The 17,118-nt window shown below is 44.7% G+C and overlaps 1 pseudogene; it reads right to left on the bottom strand.

The window, feature by feature from the left end:
* Nucleotides 1-207: 207 nt before the first annotated feature.
* On the bottom strand, nt 208-905 carry LOC142574147 (uncharacterized; annotated as a pseudogene).
* Nucleotides 906-17,118: the final 16,213 nt, after the last annotated feature.

Here is a 17,118-nt window from a genome sequence, read left to right as displayed (position 1 = left end):
AATTACTAAAGTTTGTCCAGTTTTTAATTTTTCTTTTGTCATAAAATTATTCATGTTGTTGCAGGGAACCATTACAATAGCTGTACTAGCAAAAAAATATCCTTAGTGGACTTTGACAGTTTGTATTGGCAGAAAAAGGGTACGTTGCATATTTGCAACAACGTGCACATAAAGAAAAAGTTGAGGAAAGCCCGGCTCATTGCGTTTCAAACTGTAACATTTATTTACATGACAATCAACAAGGGGGAACGAATAGCACAATAGAAAGCTATTTCGCTTGCTTGCTGAAAAAGCTTGGTTCTATACCTTGAGCAGTAATCACTAAGTAATGAGAAACGATGGACTCATTTTGTTGTGTGGTACACAAAAAAGCAATTGCTCTTGTTTGTGGAACAGAGATGCACTCCACACTTAACGCAGTAGCTCATGCAGATTCCTGTGCAGCCAGGAAGCTTGCACCGCTGCCGCTGCTTGCTCCAAAGAACCCAGTGACCAACCTGAGGAAAGAAATGAAAATAATGAGCACTGAGACAAAGCTCCATAGATTAGAAATAATACCTGATCTAGCCTGACATCCTGAGTTGGAGTTGGAGCTGATGGTCCCCTTTTTTTCTTCTAGTCAGAGGCTTGTTCTACTGACTCATTGCTAGGCCTTCCTCGCTTCTTCAGCGCCGTCTTCCCAGCCTTGCAGAGTGATGTAGCCAGGTCCATCTTGAACTCAGCCAACGGAAGTAGCCGTTCGGTGTACTGATCACGTTTTTTCGTGACATTCCTCTTGTAAAGCAACCAAGCATTTACAGTTGTCAAGTCTAGGATGTGCAAAAAACACGAAAATAGTATCTCTTCGACCTCAGGTAGGGACGGTAAATGGAGATGAGGGAGTTCAAAAGGTCGACGCCTCCCATGTGCTTGTGATCGCTGCAGGGCATGGTATCTCACTTCGCTCTTTTTTTTTGACGATTGTACCTTGATACACTTGTAGCAGGCTGTGTTCCAACAAAGGAGGAGGGCAAAGTCACTGCTCGGGTATCTTGCCACCTTGTACATGATAGTTCAATTCCATCTATAACTGCAACCCTCTCTTCAAAATGTCCTCTTCCTTTTTTTTTCATTTCCTGCTCGCTAGGCAGGCTCACTCCAGGGACCCGGTTTGTCCGCACAGTACCAATGCAGTGTACAGAGTCTTTTTCTAGGTACACCTGCAAGGTTGGGCTGTTGAAATAGTTGTCAAAGTTCACTTTGTGGTGTACGCCTCTCGGAATCATTCTACTGAAGCGAACAACAACATTTCCACTCGCTCCACAGTCAGGCTCTCCTGAAAGTCTTTGCACCGTGTTCTCCTGTCCGGTATACACCTCCAATTTGTACGAGAAGCCGCTTACACCGGAGAGCACAAAAACTTTGTAACCCCATTTTTGGGGCTTCTTGGGACAATACTGCCTGAGGGAGCTTCTACCTTTGAAGGGTATAATCTGCTCATCAATAGAAAGATGCTCTTCAAGAGGCACAAGCGACAACTGTTCATTTATGGTATCAATGAGAGGCCGCACCTTCGCAAGCCGATCTCTTCCTGAAGCGTCCCTTGGGCCGAGAGTACTGTTGTCAATGAAGTGTATATTATGCTTTAGTTTCTCAAAGCGGCCCACAGGAAAGTTGTCAGCGACTTGGCTAACCCTGGTTTCTGCACTCCAGTACCACCTCAATTCCTCATTTGTGTGATCGACATCCACATGCACGTCCCAATAAACATTTCGATCTCTTCTGCGGTAGTACAGAGGGGCTGACTCACGTCATTCTGAAGCGCATACAATTTGCTCTGATCTGCAATTAGCGAAATCAGCGAGCCCGGGAAGAGAAAATTGAAGTATTGGAATGGTGTCTCTTGTTGTAAAATGTACTCTGGGAGTTCACTTTGCCCGGAGAACTGAACTGACTGCGGATCTCTCATTAGATTCGCTTTCTTCCAAATGATCCTTATCTTAGCTTGTACAGGGTGGTGGTGAAGTGTTGTGCCATTCGCTGTACCTTCGTCCTCGTCGGAGCATGCACTCGACTCGCTTGTGCTGTCATTTAGCTTTTCGAGGTCAGGTTGAACATCTGCAGCACAAACAGACAGCGATATACAGGGAATAAAATTAGCGGTAAAACAAAGCACAATGCAGATATAGAAAACAGGGTGCCTCTGTATATTGAAAGAATAATAATAATATTTGGAGTTTTACGTGCCAAAACCACTTTCTGATTATGAGGCACGCCGTAGTGGAGGACTCCGGAAATTTTGACCACCCGGGGTTCTTTAACGTGCACCTAAATCTAAGCACACGGGTGTTTTCGCATTTCGCCCCCATCGAAATGCGGCCGCCGTGGCCGGGATTCGATCCCGCGACCTCGTGCTCAGAATCCCAACACCATAGCCACTGAGCAACCACGGCGGGTGTATATTGAAAGAAGACGGAACCACTATGCACGGTGTCTTCGCGTTATAACCAAAAATTTTAAACGCAGGAGCACAGATGTGAAGGTGAAGCTGTAACGATGCAAGACAGAAGCGTGAGTGCGCACACACCCTGATCAAAAAATTCGCGCATTCCACCATACAACACACTGCACACACGATAAATACAAACAGACTTACACTCAGGGTCGTCGTCACTCCCGGAAAGTTCGCTGTCTTCGCTATCTGACGGAATTGCACGGCAATAAAAGCGTTTAGGATCCATTTCTAGTTCGAGAACAAAAAAAACAAACCCAGTGAGCACGTTGTTGCAAATACGCAACGTAGCAATTTTCCGTCGCCAGAAACAGACTATTGCGAGAAAATCATGTTTTTTTGGCATCTACACGATTAGCAGGATGTATTACACAGCTTAACATTTTTTTCCACTGTTTATTCCGTTCAGAAAGGCATTTATAACTGGCAAAACTTACCTGTATAGCTACGTGCTGGCTCGAGCAGCGTCCACCATGTTTGTTTGGCAATAGTTGCGCAGAATTAGCACAGAGGGCAGCAAAAGAAGGCGCGTTTTTCAAATTATTGCTGCAGAAATGCAACACCGTGTACAGGAAGAATCAACTGAACTTATGTTTTGTTTTTCTAGCCGTTTATCGGTATGTTGCATATATGCAACAAGATGCAGTAAAGGGTTAATACGCCATGTTATTTCGAACCTTATACTACCTTGTGAAGTAGCTTCTTCCCACGAAACTTCTTGTAGGATTTCCGGAATCTATAATATAACGTCACCATATTCCCTAAGTTTATTCGGTGCGATCTAATCGCTACCGTCGCGTTTCACGAATGCTGCATCTGATCGGCGTATATAGAATACACAATCTATCCTAGATACGCGAGTGCCCATAAGTTATTAGAGCGGAGAAAGTGCGCAGGTGAATGCAAGTCCAAAAAAAAACTAATATACGCGCTGCATCTTACGCCGCGCGCTAAAAAAGGGCAGCGCCTTTTTCTTCGCAGTCTAATCCAGTCAGCTGTTTCGATGCGCTTTGTTTGCGATTAGGCGGAAAAGCGGTGCACAAGCGATGCAAAAGCGCCCACGGTCGATCGACGATACGCTAGGCATATCGCCTGCAAAAACGGAGTGCGGCTTTGCCGCATAGACTTGGTTGCTTCTCAGGCAAGATGGCGGACCTGCGCGCAACTCTGCTACCTACGGTAGCATATTGTCACGTGGTGGTGACGTTGAATAACACAGTAGCAATACTGTGAACGACAAAACGAACTTTTATTGGGCGAACCTGTGCCCACAAAACAGGCTACACTTATAGCACAACGATAGCGGCAAACACGCTCGGCGATCGTCGAAAATCTGATCAGCGGGTCCAGCGCGTCGGCTTTTATACAGTAGTCATCGAATGTTCCAGACTAATCGTTGGGACCTGCGTGCTTTCCACAAAGTTCTACACCATTCGCGTCACGCAATGAAATCAGATAGCTCAAGGTTCGGCGACAACAGACAGCGGGTAGAAGCATAGATAACTTTCCAGAAACTTCGGATACATGCAGGCGCGTCCCGCGCTGTGCGACAAGATTTGTTAGGTAGCGAACCGTGGTCGCGCGATAAATATAAGTGCACGTGTCAATATACAGTATTTCTAACCAAGACGGCTGTCCGGAAAAGGATCGCAACTGAAGCTGAGAGCACGGAAACGTGTTGTAGGGCGGGTTGTGACAATTTTGCACCATTCTGCCACTTTTAATATTTCGCCTATTGAGCCGCGTCGAAGCGGAACTGCGATTCTATAGGTAATGGTGCTCAATAAGCACAAATTAAATCCATGCTAGTTCATTTTGTGCGGCGTTATACAGCTCGTTCCAGTCGTGTACATAACGGTGCCACGGGAGAATTTTAAGGGGAGGGGCTGCAACACCCCACTACCTGCCTACCCGATGCTTTATCACACTAACACCAAAAAGCGAAGAAAGCTTACGAGTAATACCATTTCATATGCTCGACTTAACTAACATTACATATGCAGGTAAGAAAATGAATTCGCCGATGTTCGTAGCAATATGCAATACATGAAATATCAATATCTCCCATTCATGCACGTTTCCCTTTGCGCAAATATATTGCAATGGATCTACGACATGAATATTATTAATAAATACACCGGACTGTATTGGACGACATAAAATAGTGTGTTTCTGACATATTGCTCCGACTTCTTGCAAGCTTACTAGGAAAAATATGTTTTCAGCCTAAATTATGCAACGTATCCTATGCCGCGTAACCTTGAACTTGTTGAGGATGTAGTAACACATTAAAGAGTAATAAGCATACCACAAAATTTTATTTGCTTATTATGACTGCCGAAAATCCTGCAGCCGGTACGCTGAACATAAGAATCTAGATCAAGTGTAATCAAGTGTTGAGCTAACCCACACGTGCGAGTGTCTTTTTATATTTCCTCTCCAGATCGCAAATTTTTCTTATTCCTAAATGAAGTGGCCGCCGAACTTTCTGTAATTGCACATTATCCTCTTCATTGGTGAGGTCAGGACCTTACATCTCCAAAGTCTCACCAACCATTGTTTCTCGGCCGATCTTGCCGGAATGAATAAAACTGATCTCGTTATGGTAAATTCGGTTTCTCCACTGGGAAACGCAGCACCTGCGCTTATTATTGTTGTTCTTGACCAACGCACGAGCGAAACGGGTAAACAAAAGGATGTGCCTGCATGGCAGGTTTTGGCACATCCCGGACCAGCCTCGTGAAAACGTGGCCATGCTGCGTTGTCGTCTGCGTACAGTTGACGGGCACTGCGAGGCGGGTTGGTCAATTTTTGGGAAATCATGCGCGCACCCACCGTCCACGACACCAAAATCTCGACCTTGACTAATTGTCTGGCTCCTTCTCAGCAAAGCCTTACTTTTTGGGGAAGTCCACCTGGAATTGCCAAGCGTAAACAAAATTATGCAGGCTCCACGCACTGTGGGAATCGACGTAAGCGACGCTTTCTGTGCTGGTTGCTTTCAATGACGATAATTAGCGGTGATGTTCACGGTGAAAGCTTTATTTCTTCGACGTTTAGTCTAACACGAGAGCAGTGAGTTCATTTTAAACGTTGCTTTGCGTGCGCCACTGCTGTTTGTCCGCGTAGGCCAACGAACACAGACAGGGAGAGATGTTTGCTTTAGACGTTGTGCGCCATATTTAATCATCTCCGAGAGGGTTGAGCATCGTCATTGCCTCACATGGCAAATCGCATCGTGGCAGAAGTAGCAAAGTTGAATTCGATTATGTGGCTGTAGGTGCCAAAACCACAATCGAATTAGGAGGCACTCCGTAGTGGCTGACTCAGGATTAATTTCGACACCGTGATGTTATATAACGCATCCCAAAATAGAGAGCTTTAGTTTAGGGGACGCAAGCGGTTTGCGTACGCAAGAACTAGAGGCGACGCTACTGCGCATGCGCAGACGGCTACGTCTACTCTCGTCCTTGGGTTGTTTGGCTGGCCGAAAACATCGCAGCCCCTAAGTGGTCACGTTACCTACGTGACTCTCGCGGTGTCGGAGAACTTATGAGCAGCTAGCGGGTAGATAATCTAATAAATCTCTCGGCAAGTGTCGACAATCGTCGTTTTTATATATATTAGAGATGTCTAGCGTGTCCGGTATTCGGATAAACGCAGTTGGGGCGTTGGGGCGGAGCCATAAACGGGAGGGTCCTGCAAGGTGCATCCACCTGGCGGCGCAAAGCTCAAACGGACAAAAGCAGCAATTATTGCTGTAACCAAGACTATTCTACTTCGCTCCTGGTGTAAATTTTTGGCACTGGCGTAATTGTGTTGCCGCCAAATATTTATACCCGAAGCAAAGTAAACTACACTTGGTTACTGCAATATTAGCTGTGTTTGTCTATTTGAGCTTTGCGCCACCAGGTGACTGCACCATGCAGGCAGCTCCCGTTCATGGCTCCGCCCCAACGGTCTAGCCTGCACTTACCCGACAACCGGACGCTCTAAACCTCTCTAATAACTGCTTTTAATGAGAATAGTTTTATGTACTTTACTTCATATGCTTGATATCATGTTTTAAAAAACGATACGCAGCGAACATCAGACGTTGATGGCGCTGCGAGCGCATGCGATCTCATTGCGGCTTGCGTTTGGGGCCGCCAACCTATAACGTGTTTCTGCTTCCGTACACACCCAACGCCTTGCGTCCGCTAAACTAAAGCTCTCTAATGTTTAAAATGTGCGCAAAATGTGCGCAAATGTGCCCCAACGCCTTGCGTCCCCTAAACTAAAGCTCTCTAATGTTTAAAATGTGCGCAAAATGTGCGCAAGTGCACGTGCATTTTCTATTTCGGCCCCGTCGAAATGCGGCTGCCGCTGTTGGGATTAAATCTGTGACATCTAGCAAGGCCATAGCCGCAACACTACCGCGGCGGGCACAAAATTGCTGATTTGGCGGTCGACCGCTTCCAGTCTCGCCTGGACCCAGCAGTGCGCTTTAATTATTGCGGCTCTGATTCTGCACGCCCTGCGTAATTTCTCCGCTGACATATTTTGCATGCGGTTTATTTTTCAGAACTAGTAGGAACGTACTGTACCGTACCTTAAACTTAAGATTATCCAGAATCATTGCCACCGCGGTTGCATAGCAATAGGGTTTCCTTCCCTTATCCCGTCACCTCAACATCCGTTTGTACCGGAACTGCCTCTTCCCCCTCTCTACAGTTCTATGTCTCCTCTGGAGTAGAAAAGGAAGCACTGCAGTTTCTACAATGCATTTCAGGACGGTCACGGATAATTACAGCTCTCAAGAGGATAATGCGGCGACGCTCAAGGAGCTCTATAAAGCACTGCGCACATTCGATGCCGTTGGGACCGAACGTTGCTTCTCACTTCGCCTTAATTCTGATTCGCTATTGTCATGTATAAACACGCCTGCAGCAGCGCCAGCAGCTGCGGTGGGAAAGTCGAAGGAAGAGACATACAAAGCTTCGCTTCAAATATTATGCAGATCCCACGCACTCTGGGTATCATTGTAAGCGAAGCATTCCCTGCTGGATGCTTTGATTGACGATAATTAGCGGTGGTGTTGACGGCTAAAGCCTAATTTCTTCAACGTTTAGTCTAAGACGAGAGTGATGAGTTGATGTTAAACGTTACCTTGCGGGCACCACTGCTGTTTGTGTAGCATACACAGAGCATACAGGGAGAGGTGTTTGCGTGAGGCGCTGTTGTGCGCCATTTTTCATACCCTGTCAGAGGGTTGAGTATAGTCATTGCATCCATCATAAGGCACATCGCCAATGTGGCAGAAGTACTAAACTTAAATTGGGTTATGGGGTTGTACGTGAAAAAACCACAATCGCATTATGAGGCACGTCGTAGTGGCGGACTCCGGATTAATTCCGACACCATGATGTTCTTTAATGTCTCCCAAAATCTAAGTTTTCTATTTCGCCCCCGTCGAAATGCGGCTGTCGCGGTTGGGACCAAATAGCCGTAAAGCTAACGCGGCGGGCACGAAGTGTTGATTGTGCGGTAGACCGCTTTCGTAGTGTCGCCTGGACCCTACGGCGCGCTTTAATTGATGCGGCTCTGCTTTTGCACCCCCTGCGTAGTTTTTCCGCTGGTAATCACTACAGTGACGGGGCCCGGTACATTAACATCAGCACTACAGTGACGGTGCCCGTCACTTTAACAACAACACTGGAGCCACGGGGCCGTCACTATAACGATGTCGGTATTGGGGGCGAGCACTTACGGAGTCGCCATCGGTCGGAAGCGCCTCAATTGCGTCTTCTCATCGATAACGCGGCGTGCTCCACAAAGTTTTGGCTATCGGCGCTAAATAAAGATGCCACGCAGGAGCCCTCCTGGACATTTATGCAAGTACTCTCGGAATGACAAAATATTATACTTAAATAAGATAACCTTCCACAAACAGAAAACGCAGAATGGTTTACTGACGCTGTCTGCTCACCTACTACCTAGAGTAAGTTGGGACACTGCGCGCGGTCGCCGCGATCGATTCCCCCCAACCGGTTTATTTGCGTGAAACGTAGGCAATCGCTGAGATCTATGTAAAACGCCTTATTATAGTGGGCTGTCTGTGAAGCCAAATGGAGCATAACGGAATGAAGCTTCAGTGCAGCGATCGCACGGACTCGATGTGACCGTCTGCGCGTCTGCATGCATGTTCACACAGAATGTTTCGCTTTCGCTGCGAGCGCGTTTTCGCACCGTGCCGCGAGCTTTATGCCCCAGCGTATGAGCATATCACAGCACACAAGCAAGCATTGTTGCATGATCACTATCAGAGCTGTTCAAAAATAATTTCGTTATAATGAGGGACTTCGAACGCTACGGCGACTTGTGATGATGCTGGCTAACACGTGGGTGGCTCCTGTGCTGCTGCGACGATTACCGGCTCCTTCTTTCTCTTAATCCAGAACAATATTCGCTTTCTGGAGCTACACAAGCATGAACGTATGTCATACCTTTTTTAATGTGCTTTTTACCGTTCCCTTTCCATTCCAGTTAACTTTCTTATTCTCTTTCTTTATTATCAGCATAGCTGTCGGACTGTTCGACCTAATAGCTGCAGGCGGTTAGATGCGTCCAGATTCGTAATATAATAGACATTCGCTACAAGCATGGGGGGATCAATACACAGGATGAATGCAACACATTAGCACATTAAAAACAGAAAAGAAGAATTTTTTTTTAAATATGCATGAAAATTATCAGCAATTACATAAATTATCAAACCGCAAAAGAACTGCACTCCAAGCTAGACTACAGGCACCAAACCAGTGGTTCAAACTTAATAAATATGATTTTAGTGCTTTGCCGAAATTTTGTTTCTTTTATTTTGGATGGTATGTTGTTCCATGTCATAATTCCAAGAAATTCACATGCATTATATACAGGAGGCAGGCTAAAATTTCCGGTGGCAGTACTTCCGGTAGCATGTAACGATAACAGAAATATGGACACAGGTAAAGGATGATTGGTTTCGCAACAGCTGTTAACGTATATAGCTGTTTTGTGCTCAAACACTGACTCCAATGGAATTATGTTTCGTTGATTTGAGCATAACAGAATGAAGCTTCAGTGCAGCCAGGCCTCGTCACTGCATTGCAGATGTGAGAGGGCCGGGCCCAATCACTGTATTCACTGCGTTTTCAGCCTGACATATCTGCACGGTGTTTATTTCACAGAAATGGTTGGAACGTACTTTGCTGTACCTTGAACTTGAGCTTATTCAGTTTCCCCGAAACTGCCTTCGTTTTGCCTTCTCACGTACCTCCCCCCCACCTCGTCCTTTCTCTAGGAACTGCCTCTTCTCCCTACAGTTCTACTTACGTCCCCTCCGGACTCACACCTCAGTAGAAAGGGAAGCGCTGGTGTTTGTGGAATGCTGCTGAGGAAAGCCACGGGCTATTATAGCTGGCAAGAGGTTAATGTGGTGACGCCCAAGGAGCTACAGGGGGCATTGTGCAGATTCGACGCGGTGGGGTGAAAACGACTTTCTAGCCTAGCCTTTCCTCTCTGACTCATTCCTGTCATGTATACACACGCAAGGACAATCCCCCTCCCCTCACCCCGACGCGGCGTGCCTGAGAGTAGCCGAGGGAACATCGAAGGAAGACACAAAGAAAGTTTCGCTTTAAAAACGAGGGGCGAGTTTCCCCCTCAACTCAATGCCCTCTCCCATTGGGTAAGGGGGGCAGTATGCACCGATCGCAGGCCTACTTTTTTTCATTCTGTGGCTGCCCGCGGTGCTGTTCGGTTCTTTGCTGTGTGTACCACTGAAAGTGATCGTTTGCTTTTTGTCGCAGGTGCCTTCTTGACTACCATGGCGCTGAACGTGAACGATGTGGAGCGGCTCGCCATGGACAAGCTTCGAGCTCTCAAGCGTCGTAGCTTCGACCTTCGGAAGTGGCTACTTCTCAAGATCCTGCTCGCAAAGACAGGTAGAATTCGGCACAACTGGGAGGTGTGAGTTTTCTACAGCGTGTATCTTTCCCTTCCTAGGTCAAACGTAGCCGAACCATCTCCGTGGCTACTACGAATGCCATTATCATGGTGTAGTTTATAACTGACAAATCCCGATCGCTTCACAGTTTCTTAAAAAAAGTGCGATATGTCTTTTTTTTTAGTATGAAATTAGGGATTCAGCTTTTCCTTTCGTGGAGCTCTTATTTATTCATTTCTAGACAGAAATTCTTAAGTTGCACGGAAGCCTACACGTATATTTTTCTTAATGGCGGCGCTGGTGGTGGTGGAGGGTTATGAGCACGCTGGCGTAAAGTAGTGGCTTGTCATAGATGTGTGCTACCACACATCCATCAAATCATTCTTATTCGAATTAATGTTGCGGGATCAGCTAGTTGCTCCATACATGCAAAACACGCGGACACAGACCCTGCTGGCACTGACCCGGAGAATCCTGCACAACTTGGACGTATGAGTTTTATATGATGTAGATATTTCCCTTGCTAGGTAAAAGGTAGCCAAACCATCTCTGTGGCCAGAGTGAATACTGCAATCATGATGTACCTAATAACTGAGAAGTTAAAAGACATGTTTTCTGCCGAAATTGAACACACACAAAAGAAAAACACAAAGACAACACGGGCGGCACTTCCAACTGATTTATTTTGGGCTGTGACCCAAGAATATATATACACATACACGCATGCGCTGGCTGTTCACAGATCTACGTTACCCAGCGGTCAAACAATCTAGTTTCCGATTTATAGAGCACGATAAATGTATCGCTAAAGCAATTTGTACCTTTCTCTATTTTATATAGTAAGTTATGTATCTATATATTCCTCGGTCAACGCCCAAAATAAATCAGTTGGAAGTGGCGCCCGTGTTGTCTTTATGTGTCTTACTTTTGTGTGTGTATAATTGCTGCAAAAAACGTGTTTTTTAGCAAGCACAATCTAGGCGAACAAGCAGTTCTGTTGTAATTGAGAACTACCGTTCGCTACATCTTTTGCTAGCAAGCACGATAGCTGTTTTTTTTTTCTACAACTGAAGTATATTGTGAAAACATTCCTCAAATCTTCGCCACGCATGCGTATACCTCCAAGAACAATAACAAGGTTCGTAGTCAAATATCAACAAAGTTATACACGTGCACAAAAGTGAAGTCACACCCTTTCCCGACAAAGGCAACACTTGGATTAACATGATAAATTTAGAAATTGAAGTTCTTTATCATTGATATGAAGTGGGGAGAGGGCGCAGTAATCTGGAAAAAGAAATTACCGAAGAGTTTCACATGAAAAAGTTGGGCGCGCATACATGTTTCAGTGAACACTTCGGTTGATATCAGTGTTAACGAACTTCAATTTCTAATTGAACGTGTTGTTCCCTTTGTCGAGAAGGGGTGTGACTTCGCTTGTGTGTACGTGTATACCTTCGTTCACTATTGACTACAAGCATTGTTACTGTTCTTGGGCGTATACTCATGCGTGGAGGAGATTTGCGGAACCTTTTCACAATAAACTTCAGTTGAAAGTCCAGCGTTGTCCTGTCCGTTTGAACTTATTTGTGCTCGCGTCCGTACTTGCTGGAAACCATTATACGTTCACCATGCATCAACTGGCCCAGCAAACTACTCTACTAAAAAAAGCTTTTCTTTCTTACTGTGCAATTAGCGATACAGCTTTCCCTTTCTTAAAGCTCTTATTTATTCATTTCTAGAAAGACATTGTTAAGTTGCACGGAAGCGTGCGCGGAATGTTTTCATAATGGCGGTGCTGGTGGTGGTGGCGGGTTAACAGCACGCTCGTGTAGACTAGCGATTTGTCAAAAATGTGTGCTACCACACATCCATCAAACCATTCTTATACGAAATAATGTTGCGAGATCGGCTGGCTGCCTCAAACATGCAAAGGGCGCGGAGAAAGATCCCGCTGGCAACGATTGGGGGGAATCCGCACAACTGTTACGTATGAATTTTATACAATATAGATATTTCCCTTGCTAGGTAAAAGGTATACCCAAAAGCCATCTCTGTGGCTAGCGTGGATATACTGTAATCATGATTTATCTAATAACTGAGAAGTACCGGTCACTTCCTATTTTTTTAACAAGCGCGATAGCTCTTGTTTTTTTACTATGCAACTGGCGATACAGCTTTTCCTTTCGTAAAGGCCTTATTTATTAATTTCTAGAAAGAATTTCTCAAGCTGCACGGAAGAGTAGCCCGGATTACTTCGTAATGGTGGTGCTAATGGTGGTGCCGGGTTAACAGCAACGTCGTGTAGACTAGCGATTTGACACAGATGTGTGCTACCACACATGTATGAAACCATTCTTATATGAAATAATGTTGCGAGATCGGCTAGTTGCTCCATACATTCAAAGGGCGTGGACGAAGACCCTGCTGGCAACGACCGGAGGATTATTGCACAACTGGTACGTATGAGTTTTATACAATAGAGATATTTCACTTGCTAGGTAAAAGGTAGCCAAAAGCCATCGCTGTGGCTAGCGTGGATATACTGTAATCATGATTTATCTAATAACTGAGAAGTACCGGTCACTTCCTATTTTTTTAACAAGCGCGATAGTTCTTGTTTTTTTACTATGCAACTGGCGATACAGCTTCTCCTTTCGTAAAGGCCTTATTTATTCATTTCTAGACAGAAATTCTTAAGTTGCACGGAAGAGTACGCATGATTATTTCATTATGGCGGTGCTGGTGGTGGTGGCGGGTTAACAGCAACGTCGTGTAGACTAGCGATTTGACACAGATGTGTGCTACCACACATGTATGAAACCATTCTTATATGAAATAATGTTGCGAGATCGGCTAGTTGCTCCATACATTCAAAGGGCGTGGACGAAGACCCTGCTGGCAACGACCGGAGGATTATTGCACAACTGGTACGTATGAGTTTTATACAATATAGATATTTCACTTGCTAGGTAAAAGGTAGCCAAAAGCCATCGCTGTGGCTAACGTGGATATACTGTAATCATGATTTAGCTAATAACTGAGAAGTACCGGTCGCTTCCTATTTTGTTAACAAGCGCGATAGTTCTTTCTTTTACTATGCAACTGGCGATACAGCTTTTCCTTTTGTAAAGGCCTTATTTATTCATTTCTAGAAAGATTCTAGAATCTAGAAGAGGCGCAAGCAGAAAGAAGCCCGAAAGAAAGAAGAGCCGCGTCCCCGTTGCTAGGCGACACCGGCGATACGGAGCATGCGCAGCGCGGTGTCAATCTGGGAACTCCAGCAAGCCGCTTTGTGTAAACATTTTAGTGGTTCAACCGGTATAGTGTAGCAAGTAACTTCTATAAAGGCGCTGAATACTATATGCCTACAAGAAGTAAAAGTGTTGTAACCTGGTGTTTAGGTGCACGCCTACTTATCTTTAATGGAAGTTAAATTTGTAAAGGTTGATGTGTAACTTATAGATTAAAGATGCACAAATCTGAGACTATACCCCTTTAATAAATGTTACCGTGCTAAGAGTCTACCGTGCATACTGCAATCTCAGGTTTGTTTTGAGCATTTTTTTTTTTTGCAGTTGATGTGCCTGCAGCTCAAGCAACAATTCTTGCAATTGGTTTTGCAAGAGATATTGTATAACTATGTGCAGTTATTAAGTTCTGTCTTTTTTATTGTTAGCCTGTTTTCGTCGAACTGACCTGGATTCGAGACTGTATGTTGCTCTTCCATCTCAGTTCATCCTGAGATTTGTTCTGCCATTTTTTAAGCGCACCTTGGGCTGAAATATGTGACAGCATTTAAAAGGAATGCAAATTGTGTTGCCTATCAGCGAAAAATTCTTTTTTGCGCCCCATTACAGATATTGCCGCGGCAACAATTTGCACATTGCTTACATTCGCTACAAAGTAATTACATGGAGTGCTCTTTCTTTAGCCGGACTGGTGCAATGTTAAGTGGCGTATCATTTCTTAACAGCAACCTATTAGGAATGACTCCGAATACTCACGTAACGTGCAATGCTGCTATGTCTTTGGAAGTGCCAAATCTGCTCTATGCTTTTCACGCCTTGTGGAACGCCACCCCTTTAAGTCGGGGAATTATTATCGCCTGCCGTTGACGGGTTATATCTACGCACATGTATTATTCGGGAAATGAATGACAATTATTCACTTTCACGACCTTCCCAGCAGGTCATGGATTTCGACATAACCAATTTCCATGCTATCACCTGATGCCTTGTGCGAGAATACGATTTTTTCAAATTCCAAATTATGAAATATTCCACGTTGCACATTCTCCCATGTGCTTAATATCGGATAACTGCACTGGTCTTAGCAAATCTTCTGGATCGTGTCAATTGTTTTCTGACTAAGACTTTCTTTTGTTGTTTACACAACGCAAATTCTGGCTCCTAGAGCGTACAAGATAAATATGTTTTGACCGTCTTTTACTAAAGCAACGCCAAGGCATAACGAAAAGCAGCTGTATCGGTTGATTGCACAATTCGCCCGCATAATAATGCGCTGCTTGAATATGAAATCTTTGACTCTGGACAGCTTCGCTAATATTAACTTTATAAGGAATTAACCCACTTCGCCCTTTACTATGCAAGTTGTCCGAGCTAAATTTAACCATATTTTAAAAAGATGTCAATGCACTAAGGCGACGCGACCAAATGCATGTTGCAGACTATTGTATGTAGTAAATAACAATTTTTTTTCTTCTGCCTAATTGCATAATTAGTCAAGTGTAATTGTCCGACTTGTGAAGCAACAAAGTAAGGCAAAAAAATTCAAATTAGAAAGTTGTAGGGCGCTTTGCAAGGCGTCTGAATTAACAGTTTCTAAATTTCTATCCATTAGGCATTAGTGTTTTTCTGCTTACTGCATATGCCCGCTAAATACAAAGAAATACCACATGATGTGCCTGCTTGCGAGTCGATACCGAAGTGCTCCGAAATATTTCTTGTGCAAACAAACATAGCATCGAGCATGGTGTGCTGCCGCTTGAAAGGCGACAGGGCAGTGGCGCAGGCGTTGGCTACGCGATTTACGCCACCGATGTGCTTTCCTGGTGGCAGTTCATCGTAGTCATATGCAGACGCAGGGGCAGCAAACCCGGCTAAATGTTCGTTTGTACGCTGAGAGTTTGGGAGCGGTGCAATCACGGCGCGCAAGCGGACATGTCACGTGCTATTATTCTGAATTTCGCGGGCATCTACAGCAAGAGGGAAAACACTGATTGCTAATCGGTAGTAGATTAGAAACTGTCGAATAGGACGTTTTGGAACGCGCTCTACAACATTCTGATTGGAATTATTTGGCTAACTTCCTTGCTTCCGATTGTTGGTTAAAAAATGTTGACTAATTATGCAATCATGCAGAATGCGAAACATAGCGTCACTTATTGCATACAATAGTCAGCAACGTGCGTTTGTTCGCGTCGTCTTAGAGTGCATCGGCATATTTTAAAACGCTGGCTAAGGTTAGCTGGGACACGCTGCATATGTAATTTAATAGGGCCGGAGGCTATTCTGAACAAATAAAACGAAGCAAAGCTTTTAACTCCCACTCTTATGTCATATTGTCTTTATTCGTCAACCTGTTCTTCCGGTTAAACACATGAGGATGTCAGTTTTATGCAAAGGCGTCAGCACGAACTGCACTTTCAGCTACCTAAACAGGTTAGTCACATAGCTAACTGCTGTATAGTTCAAGAGAGATAAAGACGCTAAAGGTTTCGCATAAATATTGGTTACGCTGTTTGTATAGAGCGATATCTTACTGTACAGGTTTTCGCGGGCGTATTTCGAAAGTTTTATAGAGCTTTTCTCATTCACGCTTTGAAAAGCTTTATTCTTGACTAACCGTTTATTGCACGCTGAAAACTAAAGTTCGTTTACCATTCTTGTCCCTGATGCGGCGTGTTTGGACACGCGTTTACGCCTTTGGTGGGAATGGTAACAAGGAAGATTCTGCAGTTCTGGCTACAGGTGTAGCTTTAACCTAGCTCCTGAACAAAGTTGTAACGCGCGCATAATGATAGACGATGGGTGGCGCTTTGTGTCCTTTTGCGGTGTCATTGCTCTTGTCTAGTGCGCACTTTCGCAAACGACGTCAGCGTGGACCAGGATTACTACAGTTGACTGTTGCTTAGGTATCTAATGAACCTGCGCACAGGTAAACTTTTTTTCAAATGCCCTCCATAAATTTGCACGTAGACTTCACGTGAAGTAGTCGTTGAAGCAAGTATGCGCGGGCGATGTATGCATTGGTAGACGGGTGTGATTATGGCGAATGGAAGGAGCTGATAGCTGATGACCGTTTCGTAATTTGGTCACGCATCTGCGCTTTGTGGTGCTTTCTGAGGCAACACAAGATCCATTTAAATGGATCATTTTTTTTTCAGAGAAACAATGCTTTTGTTTTGCGTTGGAGAAATTTAGCCTATATGTATACGAGGGTGACTGAAAGATCGTTGCATTACGCGGCTAAGCACGACGTCGCCAGTTCGTCTGTTTAGAAATGTGTGATTTCAGAAAGAAATTACAGGGTCGAACGACCCAGAAATGGACGAGGGGCTTGGATGGCCGCCCGCTGCTGTGATTGCTCCGGATTATTCTGACCATCTTAGTTTTTTTTTTTTTTAATGTGAACCTAA

The sequence above is a fragment of the Dermacentor variabilis genome, chromosome 3, assembly GCF_050947875.1.
Source record: "Dermacentor variabilis isolate Ectoservices chromosome 3, ASM5094787v1, whole genome shotgun sequence".
NCBI classification, from domain to species: domain Eukaryota; kingdom Metazoa; phylum Arthropoda; class Arachnida; order Ixodida; family Ixodidae; genus Dermacentor; species Dermacentor variabilis.
This window is presented reverse-complemented; position numbering and strand designations above follow the sequence as displayed.